The following is an 11,546-nucleotide window of genomic DNA, read 5'->3' as shown; positions in this document are numbered from 1 at the left end:
ACTTTGCACAGGAATATACCAGGATTTGAGGGATATTTTGCAAGGACTGTACAACATAGAGGCTTGATCAAATTTTATGGGCTTTTTTTGTGTTGTTGTTTGTGCAGGCAAGTTCCTGGAGATCTGGACAGAGTAGATAGGGAGAAAGTGTTCCCATTGGTGAGAAGATCAAGAACAAGAGGCACAGATTTACGGTCATTGGCAAAAGAAGCAGTGGTGACAGGAGGAAGAACATTTTCTCACAGCGAGTGGTTAGGATGTGCGACGCTCTGCCTGAGTGTGATGGAGGCAGATTCAATCAAAGCTTTCCAGAGGGTAATGGATTGTTATCTGAAAAGGATGAATGTGCAGGGTTATGGGCAGAAAGTGGTCGAATGGCACTGGTTGCATTGTTAGTTTAAAGAGCCAATGCAGACATGATGGGCCGAATGAGGTTGTGGAAGTTGGAGAGGTGTGGTAGGGTCTGATTAGATGTGGGGTGTGGCAGAAGGTTGGAGAGGTGCCTTTACCAATCATGGCCCTCACCAAAGTCTCAAATGGCATCCCATGGTAACCATCTCGCCCCAACCTGCCTGCCATTGTCATCATTGACTTCACTATCATCCACTGGATTCAATTCTTATCTGTCCAGTCATAATCAGAGTATCACTTACAATGGCATCTCTTCCTGCTCCCATATCATTGGCGCCCCCCAAGGATCTATTCTTGGCCCCCTCCTATTTCCCATCTACATGCGGTCCCTCAGCGACATTATCCGAAAACGCTGAGTTAGTTTCCCCATGTACACTAGTGACCCCTGGCATTACTTCACCAGCTCCTCTCTCGACCCCGCCACCAGTGATCCGTCTAAGCTTAAGGTTCCCATGCAGGTCATGCACAGGTCAACCCCTCTAAGTTAACGTGCACGTGTGGCCGGGCAAGAAAATGAAAGGGTCCGCATTTTTAAATGAATCTGATGTGCTCTACAAAAAATAATTCAAAGGTATGTTGCCCTCTCCTTTGTTGTGTGTTAGGGATTTAGACAACATTTCAGAGGCTGTTTAGTCTCCCAAAAGCGTCTGTGGTCTCTTTATCCTTCACTCTTTATTTGCCGCAATTTGGAATTTCACACGAGGTTGGAGCTTCTCCTGCTTCCAGAACTCTCTTATTTCTCAGTCATGTGATCTGACATCATTATTACATCAACATCATGTATGCTTCTGATGTTAATCCTTTACACTGCACCCTCCACTGCCTCTGATTTGTCAGACTGCTTGTCCAATATCCAGCACTGGATGAGCAGAGATTACCTTCAATGATTCATAGGTAAGACTGAAGCCACCAACTTCAGGGCTCATTATTTAGTCTAATCCATAGCTCGTGACTCCATCCCTCTCTCTAGCAACTATTTGAGGCTGAATCAGACTGGTTGTAAACTTGGTGTCACCTTTGACCCCGAGATGATCTCCCGACTTCATATCCATGCTATCACTGAGGCCGCCTATTTCCACCCAGTAACAAGGACCTACTCCACCTCTGCCTCAGTTGATTATCATTTGTCCCCTCTTGACTTCACCATTCTAATGCCCTCCTGGTCTGTTTCCCAACTTCCTACATAACCCGAAGTTGGTGTCACTTCTTTAAAGCCACGGCCTCTGGACCAGATGACTGAAGCAGAGGGTGCCTAATGGTGCTGACAGTCTTTCTACAGGGACCAAGATATGATACAAAACTACAAATGTGACATTACTGAAAATATTAAGATGCATAGTTGTTAATTGGTTTCAGTTGTGTTCGTTGAGGGATGAATATTGGCCAAGACTCAAGAGGGATTCTGCTGCTCCTCCAGAATATTGCCATTGGATCATGTACGGAATGTAATGTGAACAGCCACCACAGCATTGTTTCTGAATCTGTCTTTCGTGAGAAAGTGCCCACTTTGGACCTTTTTCTACACTTCACACAAACAACATAACAAACTTGCATTTCTACAGCACCTTTCACAAGCTCAGGATGCCCCAATGAGCTACACAGCCAATGGAGTACTTTTTGAAGTATTCTCAGTTGTAATGCAGGAAACCTGAAAGTGAATTTGCACACAGCACACAGCTCCCAGAAACAGCAGTGATCATCTGTATTCAAAATGATGGTTCTTGAGGATTACGTGTTGGCCCGCAGGACACCGGCGAGGACTACCTGGCTTTTCTTCACATTGTGATGTGGGAATCCTTTACATCCACCTGAGAGGACAGAATGGGCATTGACTTAATGTCGCATCCACTCTGAGAGTGCACATTCCCTCAGTATTGAGTCAACCAAGAAGATTTCAGAGGCCACATCTGATACAGGTAACTACAGTCAGAGGTAACACCCAGAACTGTTCTGTGTGGATGCTTCCCCGATTATAGTACCAACTAGTTTGGGGCACATGAACAAACTGACATTAATCTGTAACTAACTCTTTGTTAATTTGCTTAAATGAAGAAGTGAATGAATTGTGGGGACTGGCGACACACTGGGTTAGAATACATTCTCACCTCTCTTGGTGTGGTTGAAGATTTCCACAAAATTCACACCAACTGCCTTCCCTTCCCCTAGATGCCTAGAAAATGTCACCAATAATGTTCCCAGACATACTTGCTCAAAACAAAATTGTGTTAATGATTCATACTAAACACCACCCGACTTTAATGTAAATAGTACTGCACCATGTGCAATCCATTCTGCTGCAGGTAATTATTTCAGCATTGTACCTGTTTGGAAATACCGCATGACCATATTTGGAAATGTGTTTGCACATAGCTGCCAGCATTAATGAGAGCATTACCTACCGGCTAGCCACCACAAGAAGACAGCGCATTCTTTCTGATTTTGAAAATCCAGACAATCACGTGGCAAGGCTCTTGATCAGCAACAATTACATCAGCAGACAGGCAAAAGGTAATTAATTGCCTCTGGACAGATCAATTCCGGAGGGTAATTTGTTAAAGGTGGGCAGGCTACAGGCACTTGTGGTGAGACAAAACAAAAATCAACCAGTATGAACTTGAGTCAGGAAATGCTTTCACTGGATTAGCCACAGATGTTTTTAAGCAGTATTTATAAGAAATAACATGTTAAAAATTAATTGGATTGGACATGAAGTGAATATCAAAGAATACAACGAGACAAAAGGAAAACACTTGTGGTTGCTGGAATTAATCCTAATTCTAATTGGTCCTAAAACTAAGCTAACCATCCTGGTCAAACTGCTCTACCCGTGGGTTATGGACTGAATCCCCAAAAGTGCAAAACGTTGGAGTTGTTGCAACACTCCTGGTCCCCCTCTCATCAATTTGGACCACGCTGAGATTGTACAATAAGCCTGGATCCAACAATATCATTCAAAGTGACCTCAAATGGGATCACCGAGTGCAAGAAATGCTGAAGAAATGGAAGACTTCACACACTGCACCTTCTCAAGCAGGATGTGGCTTAAATTGGCCCATCAACTGTTTTAACGACTGAGTAAAACTCATTGTTGAATGAGCAGTACAGGTTTGGAATGCTGGACTTACCAAAGAGCATGGTAACAAGTTCGAAAGCGTTCAGGAACGAGTGCTAAAACCGACCCTAAATAATGCATGCTAATGCTACTCAAACACAATCTTTTTATTTGCAAATATATACTTTATTCAGAAAATATCTAATAGAACATTACAAAACATGACAAAATGGTCAGAAAGTGCAACAATATTCACCTTTTTTCCCCCATAGATCATGTTGCACTCTGAGGTGCTTTACTGCAATGAAAAGATGACAACCTTTTCAAAAAGGCAATTACACGAAGTTTAACGGCGTTCAACTTTTCTACAGTCAACCATCTGAATTGGTGTTCCCTTGCTGAAAGGTGGACCAAGCTCTGGTCTGGGCTTTGTTAGAAAACACTTGAATCCCACCTCCATTGCCACTGTCTCTTGCCTCAACACACAAATAAATGTGTGATGGAATTGAAGAGAAAAGACACCACTCCACAAATAAAATATAGAACAAATAGACTATGAGTCAGTCCAATCCCCTAATTTATAAAGCTCATGAATAGTATGTAAATGATTGAAAATGTAAGGAACTAAATCTGACAAGAAATGCCCGATGGACTTTAATACAAAATGTAGAGTACATTAGACCTTCCATTTTAATTCTGTAAATTAAGAAGACACACATGTTGCAAATGTATTGTAATCATTTGTATGCTAAAATGCTTATAATTGTTCCTTCCTTTTCATTATTTTACACATTATTTTAATTTTAATGGTTGTCTATAACTATGTTATGAATTATGATTCCTTGTTTTATTTGTATCATCATCACAATTTGGCTCCAGCCAACATGATGAATTTTCAATAAACCAATTATCTGTGTAATTTGATGGGGAAAGATGATTCTCATCTTAACTCATTATTTTAGAACACATCATCCACTATTTCTAGAATCATGAAATACAAATGTAATACAGAAACCGTCTTAATTTGATGCTGGAGCATCTTTGTTACAGAAACCACGACTGCATCACAATTAGTCACAAGATGGTTTCTGAGTCTAAAAATATAGTGAGATGTGGAATTTCCTCAAATAGTAATTGATGTTGCTTAACCCACCTGTGTGGAAAGTCAAACTTACTTAGATTTGCTCTTCTTGGCAAGACTTGATCAGGCTTACATGACCAAGAGTAGGAGGAGACTTGTGTGAAACATAAATGCCCACACAGACATGTTGGGTTGAACGGGCTGTTTCTGTGCTTTAGACTCTGCACAATTATATATGATTCGATATTTGAATAATTGTAAACGGACAAGGCCTCTGAAAATATATTATTTAGGCTGGTCAATCCCTTTTTGACACTGCTTACTTTCCAGTTAATCTGTCACGACAGTTTAGGTGGAAACTGTCACCTTTTAACAATCTGTCCACTTGGAGTGGGCCTTCTATGTATACTGGGAAGCAAACATTTGAAGTGCCTCTCAAATTATTTTGTAATTCCTCAATTCATTAGTGTACTCTTTTTGTACAAGAGAAAGCTTGTGGTGTCAAACAGGATGTAAAGTTTATGCATAAGTGCTGTTGGAAGCATGGTGGCACAGTGGTTAGCACTGCTGCCTCATGGCGCCGAAGTCCCAGGTTCGATCCCGGCTCTGGGTCACTGTCCGTGTTGAGTTTGCACATTCTCCCCGTGTTTGCGTGGGTTTCGCCCCCACAACCCAAAGATGTGCAGGCTGGGTGGATTGGCCACGCTAAATTGTCCCTTAACTGGAAAAATGAATTGGGTACTCTAAATTTATTTTAAAAAAATAAGTGCTGTTGTAAACTTATTCGACAGGTGGCAAGGGTATTGCTGTATTTGCAATTAATTCTAAGAGGAGTTAAAATTCCAGACTGACAACTGTAAATACTTCAATGTCATCAATTTATGACTGACAAATAGCTCTGCCTCAATTTCACGAAGAGTAGAAATTAATGTACAAATTAACTGTAGGCCATTCGCCCCTCGAACCTGCATCGCCATTTGACAAGATCATGGCAGATCTGATTGTGGCATCAGCTCCACTGTCCTGTCTACCCTCTATAACCCTTTGATTCACTTGTCAATCAAGAATTTATTTAACTCAGTCTTAAAAATAGTCAGTGCTCCCAGGGAAAGAGAGTTCTCCAAAATGACCCTCTTAGAGAGAAAAAATTCTCATCTCCATCTTAAATGGGAGCCTTATTTCTAAAATGTGTCCCTAATTCCAGTAGGCACTTTAATTGACCTCAGTAACCTTGGGTAAGGGAAGAACAAAATAGCCAGACATTTGCCACTCTAGTTCGCCAGACAGCCAGTGGTGCATGTGTGGGACATGAGGTGATGCCTTGCTACCGTTAATGCCAAGTCTCACACAAAACCCACATGAGAAGATACAAAAGAGGGTGAACTGAATTAGGCCCTGTATGAGGGCTTAGTTCCCAGCATTGAATAAATTACTTCCACTACAGTAATGGTAGATTAGAAGATTAATATTTTTCAAATTATGGTGGAATTATATTTTGTCCAGGCAGATAGGTTAGTTGAGAGCAGGAGAGATGGCAGAACAAGGGCAGCACGGTAGCACAAGTGGATAGCACTGTGGCTTCACAGCGCCAGGGTCCCAGGTTCGATTTCCCGCTGGGTCACTGTGCGGAGTCTGCACATTCTCCCCGTGTGTGCGTGGGTTTCCTCCGGGTGCTCCGGTTTCCTCCCACAGTCCAAAGATGTGCAGGTTAGGTGGATTGGCCATGCTAAATTGCCCTTAGTGTCCAAAAAGATTAGGAGGGGTTATTGGGTTACGGGGTAGGGTGGAAGTGAGGGTTTAAGTGGGTCGGTGCAGACTCAATGGGCTGAATGGCCACCTTCTGCACTGTGTGTTCTAACCCACCTGTGATTCTATGATTCATTTTCTAACTAGATAAAAGCAAATTACTGTGGATGCTGGAATCTGAAGCAAAAACAGACAGTACTGGACAATCTCAGCAGGTCTGACCGCATCTGTGGAAAGAAAAGGAAGCTAATGGTTCGAGTCTGGATGACTGTTTGACAGCATGCGATGTTACTGAAAATATTGCGATTCATGGCTGGACAGCTGGTTTGAGATGCAGAGCGAGGCCAACAGCACGGGTTCAATTCCCGTACCGACTTGAGGTTATTCATGAAGGCCCTGCCATCTCAACCGTGCCCCTCGCCTGAGATGTGGTGATCCTCAGGCAAAATCACCGTCAGTCAGCTCTCCACCTCAAAGGGGATAGCAGACTATGGTCATCTGGGACTATGGCGACCTTACTTTGCTTTGCTAGCCCAAAGATCAGACAGAATGTTCCGAGAGGTTTTCCAAAATTAGCCTCAGATATTTTTGCATTTCCCTGGAGATCACCTGACTGGGGCACAGTGCATAGTGATGAACATACCATGATGGAATAGAAATGGGCAGGGTGTGGGGGTTCAGGAAACCAGATGTTTCTCCAACCCTTCTTCAGTTTGAATGAATGTCCACTTGGGTCAGGTATTGAGGAACCTCTGTAAGCAAGAAATCAGAGGAGCTAAAGAAAAGTGATTGAGACATCCCAAGTTTATCCAGATTCTACTTGAAAAAGTATCTTGCATTAGGGATAATTTGTTAAAAACACCTTTCTGAATGCAATCAATTTTTGATCGGAGAGTTGGAGAAAATCTGATACGGCAGAGAAGGCAAGTGGTTTCTGGGGCTAGAATTTCAGTTAGGAGTCACCTCACTAAGAGATAAGGAACAGACGGCGGTAAAGGACTATTCACAGGACAAGGAAAGTGAGGCAGGGTGGGATTGCTGCAGCAGGAAGTCCCAGAGCAAACAATCCTCTCCAACAAACCTGTAACAGTGGCTTCCTTTTGGCAGGATGAGATTTCTGAGCAGGACCATCAAATACATTATGATAGCACCTGAAAACATGAGATGGCTGGGATGGTTTTGGGGGGCGCAGTGGTAGTGGAGATGGAGGCTTGAGCAATTTTATCACGAAAGGCAACTTCCCTCTTAACTCATTAAATTAATGATGAGGAAAGAGACTACATCATATAGAGATAAAGCAAATTATCTTGTAAAAATGTTTTTAAGTACCCAATTTAGAGAAACCAATTTTTTTTTCCCAATTAAGGGGCGAATTTAGCGTGGTCAATTCACCTACCCTGTACAGCTTTTTGGGTGTGGGGGTGAGACCCACACAGGCACAGGGAGAATGTGCAAACTCCACTGTGATCGAACCTGGGTCCTCGGTGCCGTGAGGCAGCAGGACTAACCACTACGCCACAGTGCTGCCCCGAGATCAAGTGAATTTATAAATAACACTCGGGCCATGTTCCAGATTGATCACCTGAATAGATCGGAGGGGAATTTCCTGGAGTATTTTTCTATTATTGGCCCTGATTTTTTTGCCTCTCCTTGAGATTACGTTATTCTGGGTGGGTGTTGGTGGGAGTTAGAGGGCGGGATTCTCCATTTCTGAGACTAAGTGTTGACGCCAACGCTGAATTTGTGGACTTTACGACAGAAAAACTGGCATTGAACCTGGACCGATTCTGCTACTATTGAGGGGCTAGCAATGGTGCCGCATGGAACACAATCTATTCCAATGAAAAACAGTGCGGGATTTGCTGGATGCATGATTGACACTCGGGAGGCTGACAAACTGCAGCCGCACATACACATTACACTCCCAGCACACACGTATTCCAGCCAGAAAGATGGTGCTGATTGTGCTGGAGAGCGCCCATACAGCTGATGGCTTGGCTAGGGCCAGAGGGCACCCCCGGGGATGCCCTGGGAGGCAACCCGTGGCACTAAGTTCACAGTGGGCTGTGAGGAATGTGTTCAGCTGCCTTGCCGGCTGCGGCAATGGTGCTCCATGCCCGCCAACCCTGACCCTTCAGCCTACTGCCTGGCCACCCCCCACTACTCCCCCTGGCCCTGGCAGAAGCCCCTGGCCAGCGGCACAACTGTCAGTACACTATGGCGATGTTGGACACCTCCTGTAACCCCCTCTCTCCCTCAGCAGCCGCCACGCCAGTTTCCCGATTTTTCCCGTCGGGAAATCGGCCCATCGGAGGCGGAGAATCACGAAGGCCCCGGTGAATACCGGGTCAGGCTCGCTAATGATATGTAAACGGTGTCTGCTGTACGTGCGTTCCGGAACGCATTGACACTGCTGTCTAGGTGTAACATTGCGATTTGGCGTCAAATTGGCGCTTGCCGCTAACGGAGTGTCTAGTTATGATGCCACGACTATCATGGTATGGCATAGGTTTGATGGACCTTCTGGTCTTAATGTGCCCATCAATTTTGTATGTTCATTGAGAGGTAACTTGACAGTGAAGAGAGTTGAATGCTATACTGACGGACTACACTGTTTTCTGTATGCAGACTGACTGTCCCAGATGTTTTGATGCTTCCAGGTGTTAGGGTGAGGGACCAGGGATGATGATAGATGGGAGATAAACACATTGCAAGAAGTCCTGCGAAAGTGCAGATTAGGTTTAGGACCAGGGCATCAATTGCCATCTCTGGATTTCCCCCCCAACCACGTGCTAGAATACAGAAAGTTGGAAAGACTTGGGGCTGAATTCTCCCCAAATGGGGCTAACGATTGACGCCATTGTGAAAACCGTGGATTCTCCCCAAATGGGGCTAACGATTGACGCCATTGTGAAAACCGTGGATTTCACGACAGTGTCATCGGGCCCCCATGTGGAGCCATTCAACGGACCACAAGGGGCTAGGACGGACGGGTCGTGCAGCGCGTGACGGACCGGCCGCTGATACGCCACTTCCGTCATTGACACATTCCCGCTCCAGTTAAAATTCACCCCACACAGTGTCACAGACAAGATGGCAGTGCGCAGAGCTGCTCTGCGATTTAGGGACAGGGAGCTCGAGACCATCCTGGACGGCGTGGAGGAGAGGAGGCTGGTGTTATATCACGGACCGGGCCGTAGGATGGCAGGCGTCATTGTTTGCCGTGCGTGGGTGGAGGTGGCCACCGCCGTTAACGCCGTCGCGGTGGTGGTGAGGACAGCTGACCAGTGCTGGAAAAAGTTGCCCAACCTCCTCAGGGCAGCCAAGGTGAGTACCCAGCACTGTGCCCCTGGCACCAACCCCCCTACCCGCCCCCGTCCCGCACCCGTGACTCACCCTCCCAGGGGGACGCTCCTCAGCGTGGCCCAGTCACAGCAAGCCATGGCTGAGAGCATTCGCGTCATTACCCAGGTGCTGGCAGTCCCAGAGGGAGGTGCCGCAGTCCCAGTCAGGGATGGCCCACACCCTATGCTCCATGGCCGCGAACATACAGACCCTGGTCAGTACCAGAGCGGGCATCTAGGACTGGCAGCGCCAGGCATCAGGGGGGCCTCGGGGTTTGGGTCCGCTCACACCCCCGTCCCACGGAGAAGCCTGGGGACCCCGAGGGAGGAGGAGGAGCTGGGGCCTGTGAAGTGACTCCTGCTGGTGAGGTCCCGGCACAGCGCAGCACCTCAGACTCCCCCACCCACCCCTGTCCCTGGTGCATCAGGTGGGAAGCGGGCGGAACAGGACGGCACCACGCCACCCGGGACACCCAAGGAGCAGCCTGGCCCATCCAGGCCAGGCAGCCCCAGAAAGCGTGCGCCAACGGTGACCCTAGTCGCAGGGCAGGGGGTCACAGCAGTCCACCTCCACTCTTGCTGTACCATCTGGGGAACCATCTTGGCGTAGTGTTAGGGCCCATAAGGACAGAAAACTAGACACGAGCTAGGTTGGCACGGGTGCAGGGCACCGTTTAGTTACAGGGGCTAGGGCACAGACTGTAAATAGACCGTCAGCAGCATTGCCCAGGCGCTGGCCGACGTGGCACAGACGCAGAGTGGGGTGGTCCAGTCCCAGGAGATGACACAATCACTGGCTGAAGTGGCACAGACCCAGAAGGTGGTAACACGGTCGCAGCGTGGTGTGGTCCACTCCCTGTGCTCCATGGCCGTGAGCATGCAGGTCCTGGTCGCGATGGCAGCGCCAGGTGGCGGGGGAGTCTCAGGGAATAGCTTCTCTCGCATACCTATCCCATGGAATAGCCACTGAGCACCCCAAGAGAGTAGGAGGTGATGGAACCCGTGTCGGTGACTACCGCAAGTGGGCAGCGGGCAGAACAGGGTGGCACCACACCACCTTGGACACCCGAGCAGCTGCCGGGCCCTGGTTGCCCCAGAAGACGTCCGCCAACGGGGACTCAGATCGCAGGGTGGGAATCACAGCAGCCGCCTCCACTCCTGCTGTACCATCTGGGGAACCACCTAGACATAGCGTTAGAGCCCGTAGGGCCAGAAAGTTAGACACTAGTTAAGTTGGCACGGGTACAGGATACAATTTAGTGATAATGGTTAGGGCACGTATCTGTATATATGTTGTCACATTAAACACTTATTCACAACGTTACAACCTGCCTCGTGTTCTGGCAGATGGGTGTGCGGGTTGGGCCCGTCTGGGTCCGCCGCAGTAGAGGCTGGGAGTTGGCAGACATTGGGGATTGGCTTAGCTCAGGGGCTGCATTTCAGCCTGCACACATTGCTCCGGTGTCCCACCCACCCCTGCCACTCCAGGGATTCGATGGGACCGTGAAATGGAATGGCCAGTTCGCATACAGGTATCACCCACGTGGATGGTGGAAAGTGCTGTACAATTGTAGAAATCTGACCCTATTTCCAGTTCTCTCCAGCTTTGATAAAGAGTCACCCAGACTGGAAACACTATCTCCCTTCTCTCTCCCCAGATGCTTTCTGACCTGCTGAAATTGTCCAATATTTTCTGTCTTTGTTAAATAAAAGTGCTAACTCAGTTAAAGGTGGAGAGGAGTCAGGACCTGATGTGATACATCCACGGATCCTGAGGTAACAGATGAAGAAATGATGGAGGCACAATAAATGATATTTTAGGTTCAAATTAAAGTGAATGGACATTGGAGGACTGAAGAGGAGCCAATTTAATGGCTCCATTAAAAGAAGGGCATATCCAGATCATTACAGG

Source organism: Scyliorhinus torazame, unplaced genomic scaffold, assembly GCF_047496885.1.
Source record: "Scyliorhinus torazame isolate Kashiwa2021f unplaced genomic scaffold, sScyTor2.1 scaffold_928, whole genome shotgun sequence".
NCBI classification, from domain to species: Eukaryota; Metazoa; Chordata; class Chondrichthyes; order Carcharhiniformes; family Scyliorhinidae; genus Scyliorhinus; species Scyliorhinus torazame.
The sequence above is the reverse complement of the archived record's forward strand: the minus strand, read 5'-3'. Positions refer to the sequence as shown.